At 44.6% G+C, this 20,535-nt stretch overlaps 1 protein-coding gene across 9 annotated transcripts in view; it reads right to left on the bottom strand.

Moving 5' to 3' along the window:
* ARHGAP12 (Rho GTPase activating protein 12) overlaps positions 1 to 20,535 on the bottom strand; it is a 1,910,410-nt gene that overhangs the window by 400,309 nt on the left and 1,489,566 nt on the right. The gene's annotated exons all lie outside the window — the stretch shown is intronic.

Consider the following 20,535-nt stretch of genomic DNA (forward strand, 5'->3'; position numbering starts at 1 on the left):
AGGAGGAGGGGGTCGAAATGAATAACTCAGCCATCTCACCCATCTTGGGGATGGAGGGCGAGTTTTTTCCTGGTACACCCACTAGTGGAGGCTGTAGTCACTAGCTGCTCAGGTAGATAAAACTGGGAAAGAGATACAGGCAACTCATATGCAGCAAGCTGTGTTTGCATCATGGAACTGCACTTACAACAATAAATGGTATGTATAGGGATGGGCTTATGGGTAGGCCACAGGAAGAAAGCATCCAATACCATGAGGATGGTGCCGTACTGAAACACCCACATCACCTTTCAACCTTGTTGTGGACATTTTGACGAGTCACTGGGCACAGCAGAGAATAGGCAATGGGAAGGGCATCAAAACTAATTGTGGAAAGGGAAGGAAAAAAAACATGACCTCAAAAATATCCACACCAAAAATTAAAACTAAACAGCAGTGAGACCTACGGTAATGAGTCACTCTATAAACTTGATTTTACCTCCTGTTCAAAATAACCAGTTTCAGTTTATAGTTGATTAGTACTACAGCTGCAGAGAACAGTTCTATGAGGTTCTGAAAGGGGTAAAACTGGGTATTGTTACCCTGTTACAGCATCTGCTTTTGTAAGCCGTGTGTTGCACAGTACAAATTAGGTCTCACTTACTATATATTATCAAGCTGTAACAACAATGAAACTTCTGGTACACATGTAGCGAAGTCTGGCTTTGTGGTTCTAGTGCATCACAAATCAGCTATGAGTCCTGTGCACTTTTGAGACATTATTGACAGGTTAATAATAAGCTCAGGGCAGAGAACCACAGACATTTAGCCATCTCACTCTCATGACGATATGGATATCCTTGTTCTCTCCGGATAGGAGATCATTAGCATTGATGTCAGGCATGAAATATTGCTACCCATCCAGTTGTCAGACTGTGCTTTAAAGATTTTCCAGTAAGTACTCTTCTTGATGTATAGTGGGAATCTATTCCAACGGTTCTGAAACATTTTAATTTTTCAGTTGATTTACAAATGCTCTACTGTGTCTTGAAAAATTACAGTTTTCAAATTCTTTTCTATACACCTTTATGAACTTTTCCAGACTTCTACTAGTTAGGTCTTCCATGTATCTACTTGAATACTTTTATTAGTAATATGACCAACTAGTGGGCAAACATCTCTAATCATTATCCAAACTTATCATGATGGTTCCCAAAAATATCAGCTGAAGGAAGTAAAGAAGCCCACGAGACATGCCTGAACACAGCTGATACATTCCGCAATCACTTCTAATTAAAATTAAAATATTTGTAATATTTGTTAGAAATCTGTGCAAACTCTAAGTACTACTGTAAAGACAGTGGCAAGCAAATCATACAGAAAGCTTGCTGCAGTTTTGGATAGAAATAAATACCCTGGCTCCTACAGATGTAAACACTTCTATAGCATTTAATTCAGGCCTATGCAAGAAAGCAGTATGTTATCCAACTGCTGCTTCTAAAGCAAAGAAATTCTGGTCCCTCTTTTCCATTCCAACAATCTACTTAACTACTGAAGGGACTGAAATGCAACATCCTGGGTTCCACCATTATCCTATAACATTTGTACATAGATACTAGACAAGGAGATTATATATTTAAAATGTTTTACAATAATGTCATCTATTTTTGAAAAAGACATGCATTAGTGCTAAAGGGTACCCAGTCCTTGTGAAAGATCAGACTCACTTCATTACAAGCAAGGGCCTGAAAATGAAAGTGCTCCTTTGTACAATTTGGAAATAATAACAGCAGATGAATTGCCCGTTTCAAATTTGTCTCCGTTGCAACTTCTGAAATAAAGGATGGATTTGTTTTGATGGGCACACTGTCTTTATGAAACACAAGATATTGAAGACTTGTGGACCAAGCCTGAGCTTAAGAAATTCTTCTGTTGCAAGTGACAGCCACCAAGAAAAGCTTCACAACACAAAACTGAGTGCACCAATACCTTACGGACAAGTACAAATCCCAGACAGGAGCATGATTTATAACTGGCGGACTGTGACGAAGGTACTTTTGAGAAATATGAGAAAAGAATCAATCAAAGAGTTGACTCCTTGGTAACATTTGAAATGGCTAAGGGATGGATTTTGACTAAAGAGCAGCTCAAGCCAATAACGTGATAAATACTCCAAAACAGAAGAAACTGCAGCTGTGGAAAGATCTAAATAACAGTCTAGTGCCCAGATGGAAAAAGACTCTTACCAAGCAGCTCTCGGCCATAGAGTGTGAAGGTCTGGATGTCGCATGCCAGACGGATGAATAAGAATTAATCTAGTTGACCTTAACTGGTGACACCATTGTAGGGGAACCACACTTGCCAGGGCAAAGACAAAACTATAGAAATAATTTTAGCTTTGTGTATCACAGCTTTCTCTAGAAACGTCACAATTAATGGAAATGGACAAAAGTGTAAAAGAGACCCGACGGCCACTTCTGGAGGATTACATTTCTAGGACATTTTCCCAGGGGAGAACAGATGGCAACAGTGAAAAGATAAAGTACGTAGGAATTAATAGTAGTGAAGGAAACCATAAGTTAAGATAAATGGAATTGTAAGGCATAGGTATAGTGAAAGTGAAGGGTGAGTAAAGTCCCCCAGGATGGGCAAACAGGAGTGAGCTGCAGTTTGAATTTGAGTCACCAGAGGTGTAGGCAGGGCTCTATCCCTCTACACCATGGAAATGGAAGTATAATCTTTGATCTGTAAACTACATGCAGAGGTGAAGTGATAACAGTCCTGTCAGAGCTTTTGAGGGGGTGCACTACTTCATAAAACCTATGGAAAGATTAATAAGACAAACCAGAGCTTCAGAATATATATCCATGTCATTTACTCATGGCAATATGAGAAGGTAGAGTCACATGCATCCCACATGCACAGTACTGTGGGAACTAAACAAACAGTGCACTCTGCATTACAGCAGTTTTCATGAAAGGTATCTTCCAAAAGATGAACTTCAAAGCTGACAGACCAACAGGCTTGAGTGGCAGGCATGTAAGCCTGTAAATCACAGAATTCAAGTTACAAGGGATTCAGATCCTTTTAAATCAATCTGAGAGCATGGACTGCCAAGAGCACTAGCTGAGCAGGTTAGTCTGTCAGTACCATCCCTCCTATGCTCAGGAGCACTTATGACATTACTTACCAAACCATGACTAAGCAGCTGAAATGTCAATCATTTTTAACTGAGCCAGTAAAGCAAAACAATACTTTACTGGCTCATTTTAAGGCATTCATTTCACATCTATTTTATTTTTCTTTTATTGGCGCCTGGCAACCAGTGGATACAGTAGTGGTATTTCACACCTCATTAGCACAAAAGGGAAGGCATGAATGACTTAAGCATCTGTCTAACCAGTTGATGACGGGCTAAAATCTTGTCATCTACAAGGTAGTGATGGGTAGAAATAGCTGATGCATGCACCATGACATGGAATAACTGAGCTCAGGTCTTAAAAATGCCTGAAATATGTCAAAACCTCCAAAACATTAAACAGATGGGGTGTCGCAGGATACCTCAACCCCCATAAGGAAACTTTTTTTCCACATGTCAGAATACAGCTGCAAGCTGAAAGGCTTCCCTGTGGCTTTGATCACATCCATCACCTATGGCAAAATATATAGCAAGGTCAAGGGATCTAAATTAACAGCCATGCCCTGATGTGGTGCCAGACGTCACACAGTCAAGAAATAGACTTCCTTACTTGGTTTGTACCAGGAAGATTTCTTGTACCACCATGTGGAAAGCCTGACACTACACCATTCTCAGCCACCAAGGGTCACTCAGGATAAGTTTCAGTCTGTCTTCTATGAATTTTATAATCAGATGCAGAATCAGATGTGTACAGTACTACTGCCTCTGTCACAGGAGGGAGAAGGTAGCAAAAAATGCCAACTCCAACTTACTGCACTGTAACAAAAAAAAAGTAGTGGATCACATTATCCTTTTCAAGAAACAAATCAATCTCTAAGATCCCCACTCCCAGAAGACCTGACTAGATTACTCCCCCAAATCCTCAACTTCAGCACAAAGGCATGATGCAGCTCAGAGTCTGCCAGCACTCTCACTTATCCCTGGACGTAAATAACTGACAAAGTGACGTCTCTACCTAGGGCTCATTGTCAGACCAGTACTATCTCTCTGAAAAGGGGGTGCAACCACAAACCTACCTTAATTCAGGCAAAACATGACAGACTCGTTATCAAGCTCAGGAATCATTGTCTGATGCCAAGAGAAATCTGTTTGTATGTTGTGGCTCTGCACTTCACAGTTATTATATATCACTGTTTCTCCTGTATTTACTATATACTGCACATTCCAATTAAGCACAATGTAATTTTTGAAATTAAAGCTGTTTGGTCTCAACTGCTGTTTACTTGACAACATGAACTTTAGTATGTTCTTCATTTGGAAAGTACAGTTGTGTACACTTACCATAAATGTAGATGTTCGAGTGTATTCACTGTTGCAGTCATTACATTTGGGTAATCTGCTGGCAGGTTGCCCTCAGTCGGCCTGGTTAACAAAGTCTTGGGTCCTGTGTCGGTTGCTGTCCCTTCTTCCATGACGTCAGGTCATCAGGGGTATAAAACATGCAGCCGACGCCATTTTCATCAGTTTTTCTTGCCCCAGATGTCAGATGCCACCCAAATGGGGGGCAAAATATCTATATATATTTACATGCATGTAATTTAGAACACAAAAAATATACTTCCAAATAAAAGCAAATACAGCAAAAAGGCTTTTGAGCATAGCAAGAGAAAGAAGAGGTACAGTAAGAGAAAAATAGGGGGCTGGTGGGTGGGTAACCAGGACTGCAACAGTGAATACACTCGAACATCTACATTTATGGTAAGTGTACACAAGTGTACTATGTTCTTCGTGTTTCACTGTTGCAGTCATAACATTTGGGTAGAATCCCAAAGCTATGGTTGGGTGGATGGAATTATACAGCATTAGGAGCAGCTATAAGGCCCTGCAGGACAGCAGTGGCAAAGCCTGCTCTGGATTTAGAGAAGAGAGGTAAATGTTAATGTTTGGTGAACGTATGAACTGAGCTCCAGGTAGCAGCTTCTAGAATGTCTCTGGTAGGAACCCCTCTGAGAAAGTCTGCAGAAGTAGATGCAGCCCTGGTGGAATGGGATCTGATCCCCTTGGGGACAGGTTTACCATGGTGCATATAGCAGAAACGAATACAATGGCTTATCCATTTTGAAATAGTCTGCTTTGAAATAGCCTTTCCCTCTGCCCCTGCAGCAAATGCCACCAGTAATTGCTCAGATTTTCTTAGAGATTTTGTCCTGTTTAACTAGAATCTTAGTTGTCTGTGTACATCCAATGAATACAGAATCCGCTCACCCTTGTTCTGTGGATTTGGGAAAAAGGTTGGCAGATGAATGGTCTGATTAAGAGCCACACTAGATACCACTTTAGGCATAAAGGATGGATTGGTCCTAAGGGCCACCCTGCCCGGGTAAAAGATAATAAAAGGTTCCACTGCCATGAGAGCCTGTAGTTCTGAAATCCTTCTAGCTGAAGTGACTGCTAAAAGAAAGGCTGTCTTCCAAGAGAGAAATTTTGTGTCTGCAGTAGCAGCTGGTTCAAAAGGATGTAAGGTGAGTTTTTACAACACAAAATTGAGGTCCCTTGCAGGAGTTGGTGCTCTCCTGGGAGGTCTCAAATTTTTGGCCCCACTAAGGTACTGCTTTAGCAGGGGATGAGAAAAGGGGGGAGGCTCTGTGTTGTAATAAGCCGAAATGGCAGAGGCATGGATTTTTATGGAAGAAAAGGATAGGCCCTTGTGAAGCATCTCAGTTAAATATTGCAGAATCTGAGGAATATTGGGCATTGCTATGCTTATTCCTTGCACTTGGTTCCAGGCACAGAATCTTTTCCATTTATCAGCATAAGATTTTCTAGTACTAGGCCTTCTAGCCTCCAAACTGACATCCATCACAGGTTTGCTGAGAGATGTAACTGGTGAAATTAGTTGATTAGCCATGCTGCAAGATTCAGAGTTTGGAGCTGAGTGTGCAGAATTTAATAGTTCTGCTGAGACAGTAGGTAAGGTGTCTGAGGCAGGTACCACGGAGGAAGGTGTGACATATTGCGTAGGAGCGGGTACCAGTGTTGGCGAGGCCAGTCTGGAGCAATCAGAATCATTTTTGTTTTTTCCTGTCTGACTTTTAGTAAGACTTTGGAGAGCAGAGGCAGAGGAGGAAAGGCATAGACTGATAGGTTTTTCCAGCTGAAGGATAGAGCATCCACTTTCCAAGCTTTTTGTGATGAATTCTTGTGCAGAATTTGTCCAACTGATAGTTTCGGGGTGAGGCAAAAAGATCTATGTCTGGGCTCCCCCATTTGCGTGTCAACATGCTGAAGATTTGTGGATCCAGTTTCGATTTGTGTGGGTCCATAAGATTTCTGCTTAGTTCGTCTGCCAGAGTATTTTGCTTTCCTGGCAGGAATTGAGCTTGTAGATGTATTTGGTAAGTCAAGGCCATGTTCCACAAAGGCATGGTTAGTCTGCAAAGGGGGTCGGAATGGGTACCCCCCTTGCTTGTTTATGTGCAACACGACTGTGGTGTTGTCTGTCTATCAGTAGTAGTCCTGGATGAAGATAGTCCTTGAAGGCTGTCAGAACATTCTGTACAGCTAGCATCTCTTTCTGGTTGATATGTAGGTGCATTTGATTTGGGCTCCATCTGCCCTGAATGTATCTCCCTGCCAGATGCACCCCCCCCAAGCATAATCTGATGCATCTGTAGTCAGGGTTTGGGTGGCAGGGGATGGAATGAATGACAGTGCCTTGTTTTGGTGACAGGCCTCTGCCCACCATAGGAACTCTTGCTGCAGGCAAGGAATGATAGGAATCATGGTTTCCAGGCTGTGATAATGTTGACTCCATAAGCTTTTTAGGTACCACTGAAGTTTCCTCATATGCAGTCTTGCATATGGAATTATTAGAATGCAGGAAGCCATGAACCCCAAGGCCTGCAGAATTTGTCTTGCAGATAGCTGGGTTTTTGTGGCGACTTGTTTGAAGTAAGTCATCAATTGAATTTGTTTTTCTGGCATGAGGCAAGTCATCTGGGTAGTTGTATTCATGCTTGCACCCAGGAATGTAATTATTTGAGAGGGCACCAGTTGTGATTTCTTTTCATTTATTGTGTACCCTAGACAAGTTAGAAGCCTTTTTACAAACGCCAGATGCTTTAGAAGAGTGTCCTTGTTTTCTGCCTGAATTAGACAATCGTCCAGGTAAGGATAAATTTGAATGTTTCTTTGTCTGCAAAATGCAATTACTGGTGCCATGCACTTTGTGAAGACCCTGGGCACAGCAGATAAGCCAAAGGGCAGTGCAGAGAACTGGTAATGCAAATAGCCTGCTTTGAAGTGTAGGTATCTTCTGCAAGATTCCCTGTTTGGGATATGTAGGTAAGCCTCTTTTAAGTCTAGAGTTACCAAACAGGCATCCTTGCCTAGCATAGGCAGTAACTGTTGTAGAGTCAGCATCTTGAATTTTGGAATGTCCAGAAATGTATTTAGAATGGATAAATCCAGAATTGGATGCCATGATTTGTCTTTTCTGGGTACCAGGAAAAGTCTTGAATAAAAACTTTGTCCCTTTTCCGCTACTGGTTGAATACATAACTTGTTTCTGGGCCTCTGCCCACTGATTTGGAGGCAGATCTGGCCATTCATTTGGGATTGGCAACGTGTGGAAATGAAATCTGTATCCCTGGGATACTATATTTAAAACCCACTTGTCCTGGGTAATTAGTTGCCAATTTCGTACATGAAGTGCCAGTTTTCCCCCCCCAAAGGGGCTGCCAAAAGATAAGTGCTTGGTGCAGAGGAAAGTCATTGAGACTGTTTACCGTAGGAAGGTGTCTTGTTACTTCCGGATTTGGAGGTGGAGGCACCCCATTGTTTTGTTCTGTAAGTTCCTTGTGACTGAAACCCGAAGCCTTTGGAGTGTCTAGGTTTGACCTGAGTGGCTCTGGTGGGTACTGGAAAGGACCAATTCTTAGTAGGCCAGTGCCTACTGAACCTGGGAGGCTGCACTTGTAGGAAATCGTTTTACAGTTTGCATAGATTTAGCTTCATTTTCCATCTTTTTCAAAACTTCTTCTGCCTTATTACCAAACAGATTGTCCTGTTGTAAAGCAGCATCCAACAATTTTGCTTTAACATGATCAGGCAGATTTTGCTCCTTGAGTCAAGCATGCCTTCTAATCACAGATCCAGTTACAGCGGGCCCTGCAAGAGGTCTCCAAGGAATCAAAACCGCATTGCAAAGTATGCTTTCCAACTTGTTCAGCTGAATGCAATAAATCCTGCAACTCTATTTTCCACACAGTCAGAAATCAACATAATTTTCTGTTTAAGTAAACCCATGACATGCTGCTGATGTTTAAGCATATGAAATTGACAGTTTAAAGCCCTGATTGCTAAGGTTGCAGACGTGTAAACCTTCTTACCCCATCTATCCAGAGCTCTGGAGTCTCTATCAGAAGGGGTAGGATTTTTAGCAGTAGAAGCCTTAACGCCCTTGGGACCCTGAGAAATGGTTTCAGGGTCAGCAGTAGGGTTTTAAAAAGGAATTTGTAGGAGTCAGGAACCCTGTAATATCTGTCTGGCTTACTAGCAGCCGGAGGCAGGGAATCAGGAGCCATGCTGGATTCTGAGAAAACATCATCCACAATGTCTAGAACAGGAGGTATAGCCAAAGGCCTAAGCTGAGGAAGAAGAAGGAAATCCCTGAGCCTCTTTTTAGATTCTGTTAAATCCGGACTCTCCCAGTGAAAGTGTTCCCTTAAGGTATGCAAAGTTTCTCCAAAAGAAAAATCCTCAGGAGGAGAAGCAGAAAGGATGGAATCTTCTGCATCAGAGTCCTCATAAGATGAAATAGATAATTCCTGATCAGAAGAGGAATCAGAAGAAATAGAAACCTGACCTGATGATTCATAGTCAGTGCCTTGTCTAGGCCTTTTAGCAGGAGGGGGATGGGAACCCCTAGTCAGTGCCTTGTCTAGGCCTTTTAGCAGGAGGGGGATGGGAACCCCTGACCAAGGTAATTAAATCCTCAGCCATTTTGATCATTTGTTTTTTAAGCATAGGAGCCTGTGCACGTGGCCCAAGCGTCATTATTTTAGACATAGAAGTTGATTTTGGCCTAGGTTTTGAAGATGGCGTTGGTTTAATATACAAATCTTTAGGTCTGAAAACACCCTCAGAAGCCGGTGCCTGCTCAGCGGCTCCGGACCCATCTAAGGTAGAGACATCCGCAAGTTCAATACTTAAAGTGTCTTGTGGCATACCGGACTCCAAATGGGTCTCAGTAGAGGCCTGCGAATCAAAAGTAGCAGGTATCAGGGGCTGCGAAAGCGCCTCACTGAGTACCGGCGACTGGCTTAGGAGAAGCTTCGTCGTCGGTTTTGGACCTCGGCGGACTGTCTCTGTCTTTATCTTTGCGTTTTTTGTGTATTTCGGTAGTCGGATTGCTAACCAACGACATTTCTGGATAGTTAAATCTTGAGCCAAAATATTTTGATGCAAAAATATATAGACACTTAATAGTGCATTGATTACATTTAGCACAAAACCGACAGCAAGGCACGCTGTGGTCAGGGCCTAGGCAAGGAATACAGTACAAATGAAAATCCTTATGAGGTATTTGCTTCCCACAAGTAATACAATTATTAACTTTTACTGACATCGGTAAGGAGCAAGAAAAAGTTTCCCCAACGGGGTACTTAGCTTTAGGTCGAAGACTTCGGTTCTGAAACTTGAAAATGAAAATTTCAGGAGTCGGCCGACTGGCGCTTGCAAACCGCTTCTGCTTCGGGCACCGCGCGGCAAGAAAGACTGATGAAAATGGCGTCGGCTGCATGTTTTATACCCCCCGACGACCTGACATCATGGAAGAAGGGACAGCAAATGACGAAGGACCCAAGACTTTGTTAATCAGGCCGACTGAGGGCAATCTGCCAGCAGATTACCCAAATGTAATGACTGCAACAGTGAAACACGAACATCATCTTACGGTTCTATATGAAATACTCTGCTGTATATTGTTGCACTTTGTACTATATTACTTCTGGAGTGATGTGGCTGAAATGGATCCATGTCTATATGTCCATTACCCTACTTTAAACAGTACACCACAACACCTTTATTCCCAGTTGTGCTAAAGGTTGCAGCTACCAGAGGATTAGAGGCTAGAAGCAATACCACATCCTTGCCTAAGTTGCTAAAGTAATGACTTTCTAGCCCTCCTCTGCATGTTGTAAAAAAAATGACACCAAGCAGCATGCTCCACGACACTGAAGGCACTCCTTTAAGATGGGATCTGAGAGAAACTCTCCTAGTTTACCAAATTTCAAGAGACATTAAAAGCAGAAGGGCTCACTCTAAGGATTTATCAATAAATGCTTCGGTAGTTTCATTAACAGTCAGTCATATGCAGAGGGGAACGCATGGAACGCCTCCAAGGCTTCCAGTGGCCAATACATTGATAAACATTCTAGGTGTGGAAAAGAAACTAAGTGGCAAAACTTCATACTGAAATTGGCACCCACTCAGAGAAAACCAAATAAAGACATCCATGCTGACTACAGACACTAGTTTACCAGGGGATTTTCATCACATTCAGTGAACCGTGTAGCTGTTTCGGTGAGCAGATGTGTGGCCCTCTAGAGAGTCACCATCTGCACCCTGATGTACCCAATGTGTTTAGCAAAGTCACTGAGGTCAAACATGGGATAGAATTCTTCTCTCCTCAAAACTAAAAATAAACAGAAGAATCCTTGCCTTCATATCAAAGGATGACCAGCCTCTATGCACTCTTTAAGAAGTACAGTCTAGGCCTCTTCCCAGAGCTTTCTGGAGAAGGCTCGGTCTACACATGGTACCCTTTCTGGGAAGAACCTAAGAAATGGTTAAAACAGCACTGTCCAAGGCCAAGAATACAACTTCTATGGGACCAGACAATATCCCTGGCTGTGTTCTACGTGAACTACAGAGTGACCAGGCATCTTACCTGTGTGCCCTGTTCAATCACAGCCTCACCTCAGGCTTTGTCCCTACCGAATGGCGCACTGCTACAGTCATCCCTCTCCACAAAGGAGGGGCAGCTACAGACCCTGGGAAATATCGCCCCATCAGCCCGACGAGTCTGATGTGCAAAGCTATGGAACACATCATCATGGACCTAATAAACAAGGACATAGGGAATCTCCAAACTCTGGATCCCATACAGTTCGGTTTTGTGAAGGGTAGATTATGCCTGCTCAACTTGGTCAACTTCTTTGAGTCAGTCACTAGAGCTGTGGATGAAGGCAAGGTGGTTCATACAACCTACCTTGATCTGGCCAAGGCCTTTGATACCATTCCCCATTCAGGAATCATAGAAAAACTCACTAAGCTAGGCATCAACCCCTATATCAATAGGTGGGTTGCAAACTGGCTCACAGGCAGAATCCACAGTATGAAAGTAGCTGACTCCAAGTCAGACTGCCGACCAGTCAGGAGTGGAGTCCCACAGGGTTTGGTCCTGAGTCCTCTCCTGTTTGGTATCTACTTCTCTGAAGTCCAGGCCAACACGAAGGGACTCTAGCTGACAAAGTACACAGACGATTGCAAGTAGGGAGCTATTATTAACTCCCCAAGTGATGTTGACATCCTACAGAAAGGCCTCACTGAGGCCAACGACTGGTGTCAGAACCATGGCCTTAAGCTCAATGCCAAAAAAGTTGTCGTCATCCCCTTTGGGAAAAACTCGGTTCCAATGAATTACCACATTGATGGTAGTCCACTGAACACAGAAGGCGTTACAAGAGCTCTGGGAACACAGGCTGACAGCAACCTATCTTTTGACCACCACATTGCCACTGTGGTCAGAAAGTCCTTCTATGTGGCACATCTCATTACTAAGGTTTTGCATCCAGGAAGAAAGAGGTCATTGTCTCCCTCTACCCTTCCCTCATTAGGCCAATCATTGAGTACAATGCCCCATTTGCCATGTACCTCACTAAACACCTGCAACAAATGGAGACGCCACAAAAGTACCTCACAGAGAGGATCCTAGGCCTTAAACTTTTGTCCTACATGGACAGACTAAAAAAAAACGCCAGCTACTCTCTGTCTCGTATCGCCTACTTAGGGACAATCTCTGCTTGACTTACAAAGCCATGTCTGACCCAGCTCCGTTAGAAATGCTACATCTGAAGAAATCCCAATCCCTCCGTACCACATGCTCCAGAGACCTAAACCTCATTATCACAATCAACAAAACATGCTGGAGGGACAGGTTCATAACCCAGAGACTGACCATGCTATGGAACAGACTTCTCATACATGTCAAGCAGAGCACCCCCACTGGCCCTCTTCAACAGAAATCTTGATGAGTGGATGGGAAATATAAAATTCACCCCAGTGATAACTCCAGTGGCTGTACTCGACAGAGGCACTGGGAACTAAGGTCGGGAGGCACAATGCCAGGGTAATCCTATGGGCTAGGCTTGTAAAGGCTCCAGGGCCATTAGCCTAGTACACACCTATGAACCTATGTAAGACATTCATGACCAAAAGAGGCACTGACATATCCCTCAAGGTATCTTTCTAGGCCAGGGCCATCATGAAGCCACCCAAACAGCCCCACATGGTAGCTATGGCCATGGAGTATAAGCAAGTGGAGTAATCATCCTCCTAAAAGATGTAGCAGGCACTGGTGGGGGTACATAACTGACACAAGTGCCACCTTCAGTCAGCCAGTCAGGGAGCTTCCTCCATAGGTCTGATGTGGCCTGGAGGAAGATGGTAAACCATGGAGGAATCATACAAGCCCTCAGTTACCTCAGCTATAACGATATTCTACTTTTTGTTCTGGTGGTTCTCAACCAGATCCTTGGAGGGCTGCACAAAGAGGCCCACCCCAAGGAAAGGAGCATACAGGTCAGCTTGACTGAGTTTCTCTTGAGGAAGGAAAGATTAAGCCGAGCCATTATGTGCAAGCACATACATCGACCTGCTTCTCTAGCAACAGCAATCATGTACAATCTTACAATGGAAAAGTGGATGGGGTATTAACAGCTCCTCTTTGACGTCACACTTAGGGAGGTCTGAAAGCTTTTTTAGCATGTGAAACAGTAGAGAAAGTACAGTTGTGTACACTTACCATAAATGTAGATGTTAGAGTGTATTCACTGTTGCAGTCATCACATTTGGGCTATCCCTGCCAGGGTAGCCCTCGGCAGACCCGAATACCAGAGGCTTAATATTTCTGTGTCGGTTACTCTCGCTTCAGGACTGATGTCAGGTCGTCAGTAGTATAAAGTAAGGCAGCCAATGCCATTACATCAGTTTTTCTTGCCCTAACCTATCAGGAGCCCCCAAGTAGCAGCCAGGTTCTGGGGAAAGAACCTCACCAGTAGAAAGTAAATACCAATACGTCCCTTGTAAGGAAATAGAAGAAAGGGAATGGAGACAGGGAAACCAGGACTGCAACAGTAAATACACTTGAACATCTACATTTATGGTAAGTGTACACAACTGTACAATGTTCTTCATGCTTCACTGTTGCAGTCATCACATTTGGGTTGATTCCCAAAGCTGAGAAAATGGGTGGAGGCAGTCAAGGAAACTAGGGGCTGGCTAGGATGCCCTGCAAGACTGCAGAGGCATGTCCAGGTGGCAGCCTCCAGGATGTCCCTGGTGGGGACTCCTCTGAGGAAAGGTGCAGAGGTGGAGTCCTGACCCCCTTGGGGGTGGCTTTTCATGTTGTTTGTAGCAGAAATGGATGCAGTTTGTGATCCATTTGGAAATGGTTTGTTTGGAGATGGCTTTGCCTTCTCCCCCTGTAGCAAAGCTAACCAGCAATTGATCAGACTTTCTGAAGGATTTAGTCTTGCCTAGATAGAATCTGAGCTGTCTGTGCACATCTAGAGAGTGCAGGATCCTTTCCCGCTTGTTTAGGGGATTAGGAAAAAAGGTGGGCAAATGAATGGATTGGTTGAGAGCCACACTGGACACCACCTTGGGCATAAAGGATGGGTTAGTACTGAGGGAAACCTGTCAGCATGGAAAATGATGAAGGGTTCCACAGCCATGAACGCTTGCAGCTCAGAGACTCTTCTGGCTGAAGTGATGTCCAGAAGGAATGCTGTCTTCCAGGAGAGAAGTTTTAGCTCTGCAGAAGAAGTTGGTTCGAAAGGGGGTAGGGTGAACTTTTCCAACACAAAGTTAAAGTCCCAAAGCTGGGGTTGGTGCTCTTCTGGGTGGCCTCAAGTTGCTAGCCTCTCTTAGGAACTGTTTGATCAAAGGGTGTGAGCAAAGGGGCTGCTCAGTGGGGAAATGAGCAGAGATAGCAGAGGCATGAATTTTTATAGAGGAGAAAGAGAGGCCACTGTGTAGTAGGTCAGCTAAGTAATCCAGGATGAGAGGGAGGGCTGTGCCGTATTGGCTCCCTTAGCCTGGATCCAGGTGCAGAACCTTTTCCATTTGTCAGCATAAGACTTTCTAGTGCTAGGGCGTCTGGCCTCATGGATAACATCTAGAACCTGTTTACTGAGGTTGGCAGAGTGATCCGGGGTTAGGGAATAAGCCAAGCTGCCAAATTGAGTATCTGCAATTGGGGATGCATGAATTGCCCTTCCCTCTGGGACAGGAGGTTTGGAATCTGAGCATGGTGGCAGTGGGGACAGGGTGCGCAGCAAGGGGTACCAGTGCTGGCAAGGTCAGTCTGGAGCTATAAGAATTGTCCTTGGTTTTTCCTCCTCTATTTTGACCAGTAGCCTGGCGATGAGAGGTTGTGAAGGAAAGGCATAGACCGATAGCTTGATCCAGGGGAAGGACAGGGCATCCACTTTCCAAGCCATGCAGTGATGCTCCCTGGTGCAGAATATGCTGAGCTAATGGTTGGTGTGGGAGGCAAAGAGGTCGACCTTTGGGGTGCCCCATTTCTGAGTTATTATGGTGAAGGTTCTTCTGTTGAGCTGTCACTCGCGTGGGTTCAGAAGATTTCTGCTTAATTGGTCTGCCAGAGAGTTGAGAGAACCTGGTAGGAATTGTGCTAACAGGTGCAATTGCATGGCAGAGGCTGTGTGCCAAAGGGTCATGGCCAGCCTGCATAGAGGGTAGGAGTGAGTCCCTCCCTGCTTGTTGATATACCACCTCACAGTGGTGTTGTCTGTTTTGATCAAGAGAGCCCCTGGGGAGAGAAGGGGTTTGAAAGCTATCAAGATGTGCTGGACAGCCATCCCCTCTTTTTGGTTGATGTGCAGAGGGATTTGCTGTGGGCTTCATTGGTCCTGTATGCACCTGCCGTCCAGGTGTGCACCCCAAGCATAGTCTGATGCATTTGTGGTGAGGGTCTGGGCAGCGGGGGTGGTGAGAAAGGCAGTCCTTTGCTGAGGGAGCATGCTGTTGCCCACCAAAGAAAATCTTTTCTGAGGCAAGGAATTATAGGTATAAGAATCTCCAGGTCTTGAGAGTGCTGACACCAAAGGCTTTTTAGGTACCACTGAAGTTTCCTCATATGCAGTCTGTCATATGGAATGAATAGTATGCAAGATGCCATGAACCCCAAAGCTTGCAGGATCTTCCTTGCAGATAACTGGAGTCTGGTGGCTAGTTGAGAGAAGTAGGCTATCAGGAAAATTTATTTTTCTGGTGTAAGGAATGCCATCTGGGATGCTGTGTCCACCTGTTTGGATTTCTTTTCGTTGACTGTACACCCTAGAGCGGTTAGCAGGGTCTTTACAAAGGCCAGGTGCTTGAGCAGCTTTTCCTGGCTGTCTGCCTGAATAAGGCAGTTGTCTAAGTATGGGTAAATCTGGATATTCCTTTGTCTGCAAAAGGCAATAGACGGAGCCAGGCATTTTGTGAAAACTCTGAGAGCAGTAGATAAGACAAAGGGAAGAGCAGTGAACTGAAAGTGCTGAGATCCTGCCCTGAAATGGAGATTTTCCTGCATGATTCCCTGATAGGAATGTGGAGGTAGGCCTATTTTAGATCTAGGGTGGCTAGCCAAGCGTCCTTGGAGAGCATAGGTAGCAGCTGCTGGAGGGTGAGCATTTTGAATTTTGGGATCACCAGGAAGGTGTTTAGAATGGATAGATTGAGGATGAGGCGCCAGGTGCCCTCTGTTCTGGGCACCGGAAAAAGTCTGGAGTAGAAACCTTGACCTATCTGTTCTGCAGGAACATGCTCTACTGCCCTCATAGGAAGCAGGGAAAGGATTTGCATCAGAGCCTCTGCCCACTGGTTTGGAGGTAGACCTGGAAACCCTTCTGGGGTTAAAAGGGTATGGAAGAGAAATTTGTATTCCTGAGACACTATGTTCAGAACCCAGTGGTCACTGGCAATGGTGGCCCAGGTGCTTGCGTGAAAGAGTTTTCCTCCTAGGGTAAGTGAAGGTGGGCAGAGGGAGGGGGTGGGGGAGGTGAGTCACTGTGAGTTCTTACCATAAGGGGTTGGCTTAGAACTCCCTGGTTTTGAAGTGGAGGTAGTCCACTGCTTAGATCTCTGCATTCCCTGTGGCTGCTGTCTGGGGGGGGGGGGGGTCTGTTTCGCCTGGGCTGGACTGGCTTAGTGGGTGCAGGAAAGGACCCATGTTTGGTGGGAAATGACTGCTGAACCTGGGTGGCTGGACCTGTAAGAAATCCTTAACTGTTTGCATAGATTTTGCTTTTTCTTCTATCTTTTTTAAGACCTCTTCTGCCTTAGTGCCAAATAAGTTGTCTTTGTGCAAGGGGGCATCCAGCAATTTAGATTTGACATGGTCTGGCAGGGGTGTCCCTTAAGCCATGCATGCCTTCTAATGACAGATCCAGTGACTGCTGCCCTGCAAGAAGCTTCTATAGGGCACCAAAACCACAGTGCAAGGTGTGTTTAATTACTTGACTTGCAGAATGCATTAACTCTTGTAATTCTTTAGATTCTGTCCAAGCAGGAAAGGAAGACATTTTTTGTTTGAGGAGTTCCAGGGCATGTTGCTGAAATTTTAGCATATGGAACTGACAATTTACTGCCTGACAGCAAGAGTAGCTGAGGTGTATACTTTTTTACCCCATCTGTCTAGTGCTCGGGAATCCCTACCTGAGGGGGTGGGAGTCTTAGCAGAGGTTGCTTTAATCCCTTTAGGCCCTTGAGAAATTACCTAAGGGTTAGCAGTAGGATTTAAGAAAGTTGTGAGAGTCAGGGACTCTATAGTACCCGTCTGGTTTTCTGGGTGCAGGAGGGAGGGTGTCAGGAGTCAAGCTGGATTCCAGGAAAACATCCTCCACAACATCCAGGACTGGGGGGAGTGGCCAAGGGTCTGTGCTGTGGAAGATCTAAGAATTCCCTGAGTCTCTTTTTAGACTGAGGGTAGTCTTGACTCTCCCATTGGAAATCCTCCCTTAAGGTATGAAGGATTTCCCCAAAGGAAAAATCCTCTGGGGGAGAGGCTGAAGGGATGGAATCCTCTGCATCAGAATCCTCATAAGTAGAGAGGGCTTGCATGTCTTCATATTCAGATGCATCAGAGTCTTCAGACTCTTGTTCAGATAAAACTACAGGGGACAAATCTCTTTTCCTTTTGGAGGGGGTAGCTTGGCTTCCCTTGATCAGCATAAGGTCTTCCGCTATTTTAATCATTTGAGACAGAGGCAAGGAAGCAGGTGCCTGAGATTCGGTCGTCGGTTTCTTGGGTGTGGTTCGTATCCTGGGCCTAAGAAAAGTACAGTTTTGTACCTACCATAAATGTAGATGTTCGAGTGTTCACACTGCTGCAGTCATTAAACCTGGGTTTATCCTGCCGTCAGGCGGTCCCGCAGTTGGCCCGAATTCAAAAGTCTTGGTCCGGCGTCGGTTGCTGTCGCTTCTTCCCTGACGTCAGTGTGCCAGGGGTATATAAGATGCATCCAACGCCATTTTCTTCAGTTTTTCTTGCCCCAGATGTCAGGTGCCCCCAAGTAGGTAGGCAATACATATTGCTAATCAAAAATATGCAATAAAAACAATACCTTCAGTTACCAGCAAATACACCCCAAAGGTTGTATAGGATAGAAAGGTATAGATAAGCCCAGCTAGTCCAGAGGGGATGGAGGGAGGGTAACCTGGACTGCAGCACTGTGAACACATTAACATCTACATTTATGGTAGGTACAAAACTGTACTATGTTCATCGTGTTACACTGCTGCAGTCATTACACTTGGGTAGATTCCCAAAGCTGAGGTTGGGTGGCTTGGTCTATACAGAGTTAGGATTGGCTATGAGGCCCTGCAGAACTGCAGTGGCAAATCCTGCTCTGGATTTAGAGTAAAGAGGCAGGTGGTAATGCTTGGTAAAGGTGTGCACTGAACTCAAAGTTGCAGCCTCCAAAATTTCCTTGGTAGGTACTCCTCTGAGAAAGGCTGTTGAAGTGGCTGTTGCCCTGGTGGAATGTGGCCTAATTTTATTTGGGACTGATTTTCCATGCTGTGTGTAGCAGTACCGAATACAGTGTCCTATCCATTTGGATATAGTCTGCTTTGAGATAGCCTTGCCCTGTGATCCTGCAGCATATGCTACAAACAGTTGCTAAGTTTTCCTGAAAGCCTTTGTTTTGTCCAAGTAGAAGCATAGCTGCCTGTGTATGTCCAAAGAATGCAGAAGTTTCTCCCCTTTATTCTGGGGGTTTGGATAAAAAGTTGGCAAATGGATGGTTTGGTTAAGAGCCACACTAGATACCACCTTTGGCATAAAGGTAGGGTTTGTTCTTAAAGATACCCTGTCCTGATGAAAAATTATAAAAGGTTCCACTGCCATTAATGCCTGTAGCTCTGAGACTCTTCGTGCTGAAGTTACTGTCAGGAGCAGAGCTGTTTTCCATGATAAAAATTTTAGATCGGCTGTATTGGCTGGCTCAAAAGGTGGTAGGGTCAGTTTTTCCAAAACGAAATTGAGGTCCCAAGTTGGTGTTGGTGCTCTCCAGGGCGGTCTTATGTTGTTAGCCCCTCTGAGGTACTGCTTTAGCAAGAGATTAGAGAATAAAGGAGGATCCGTGTTGTAATGTGCTGAAATGGCAGAGGCATGGATCTTAATTGATGAGAAGGATAGGCCTCTGTCCAACATCTCAGTTAAGTATTGTAAAATCTGAGGAATGTTTGGAACAAGAGGCTCAAGGCTTTGAGCCTGGTTCCAGGCACAGAATCTCTTCCATTTATCTGAGTAAGCTTTCCTGGTGCTAGGCCTCCTGGCCTCCAAAATGACATCCATAACAGCTTTAGAGAGAGGTGTTGTCTGTTTAACTAATGTATCTGCCATGCAGCCAGGTTTAGGGTTTTGAGCTGACCGTGCAGGATCTGATTGTTTTGTTGAGTCAGAAGGTGTGGACTTTGAGGCAAAATCCATGGTGGGCCTTGAGCCAAGTTCCTTAAGATAGGGTACTAGTGCTGGTGTGGCCAGTCTGGAGCAATCAGGATCATCTGTGGTTTTTCTTGTCTGGCTTTTAGGAGTACCTTTGAAAGGACAGGCAGTGGCGGGAAGGCATAAACTTTTAGGTTTTTCCAGCTGAACAGAAGAGCATCCACTTTCCATGCTTGTTTGTGATAAGTCCTTGTGCAGAATTTTTGTAGTTGGCAATTCAGTGGGGAGGCAAAAAGATCTATGGCTGGGCATCCCCACTTTTCATTACCATGCTGAAGATTTGTGGATTCAATTTCCATTCGTGAGGGTCCATGATATTTCTGCTTAGATCGTCTGCCAGAGTATTTTTCTTTCCTGGCAGGAATTGTGCTTGTAGGTGAACTGATACGTTAGAGCCGTGTTCCACAAGGTCATGGCTTGCCTGCATAGGGGATAAGAATGAGTGCCCGCTTGCTTGTTTATGTACCACATTACTGTGGTGTTGTCTGTCTTTAGTAGTAATTGCCCTGGATGTAGAAGGTCCTTGAAAGCTGTTAGGGCATTTTGAACAGCCAACATCTCTTTTTGATTGATGTGAAGATGCATCTGGTCTGTGGTCCACTTGCCCTGAATGCATTTTCCTGCCATGTGTGCTCCCCAGGCGTAATCCGAAGCATCTGTTGTTAGAGTTTGCCTGGCTATGGGTTGGGTGAAAGGCTGACCCTTGTTTAGGTGACATGCCTGTGCCCACCATCGAAACTCCTGTTATAGGCAGGGAATCATTGGTATTACTGCTTCTAAACTGTGAGAGTGTTGAGTCCAAACACTTTTCAGGTACCATTGTAATTTCCTCATATGCAGTCTGGCATATGGTATTAGTAGTATGCAGGATGCCATGAATCCCAGGGCCTGCAGAATTTTTCTTGCCAGCATTTGAAAATATTGAGTTAGTTGAACTTGTTTGTCTGACGTGAGGTAAGCTATCTGGGCCGTTGTATTTAAGCTGGCACCCAGGAATATAAACTGTTGGGAGGGCACTAGTTTTGACTTATTTTCGTTTACTGTGTACCATAGAGAAATTAGCAACCTTTTTACAAACGCCAGATGCTGTAGAAGAATGTCCTTTGTCTCTGCTTGA

This window comes from Protopterus annectens, chromosome 3.part1 (genome assembly GCF_019279795.1).
Source record: "Protopterus annectens isolate FY-2018-M chromosome 3.part1, PAN1.0, whole genome shotgun sequence".
In the NCBI taxonomy this organism is placed as follows: Eukaryota; Metazoa; Chordata; order Ceratodontiformes; family Protopteridae; genus Protopterus; species Protopterus annectens.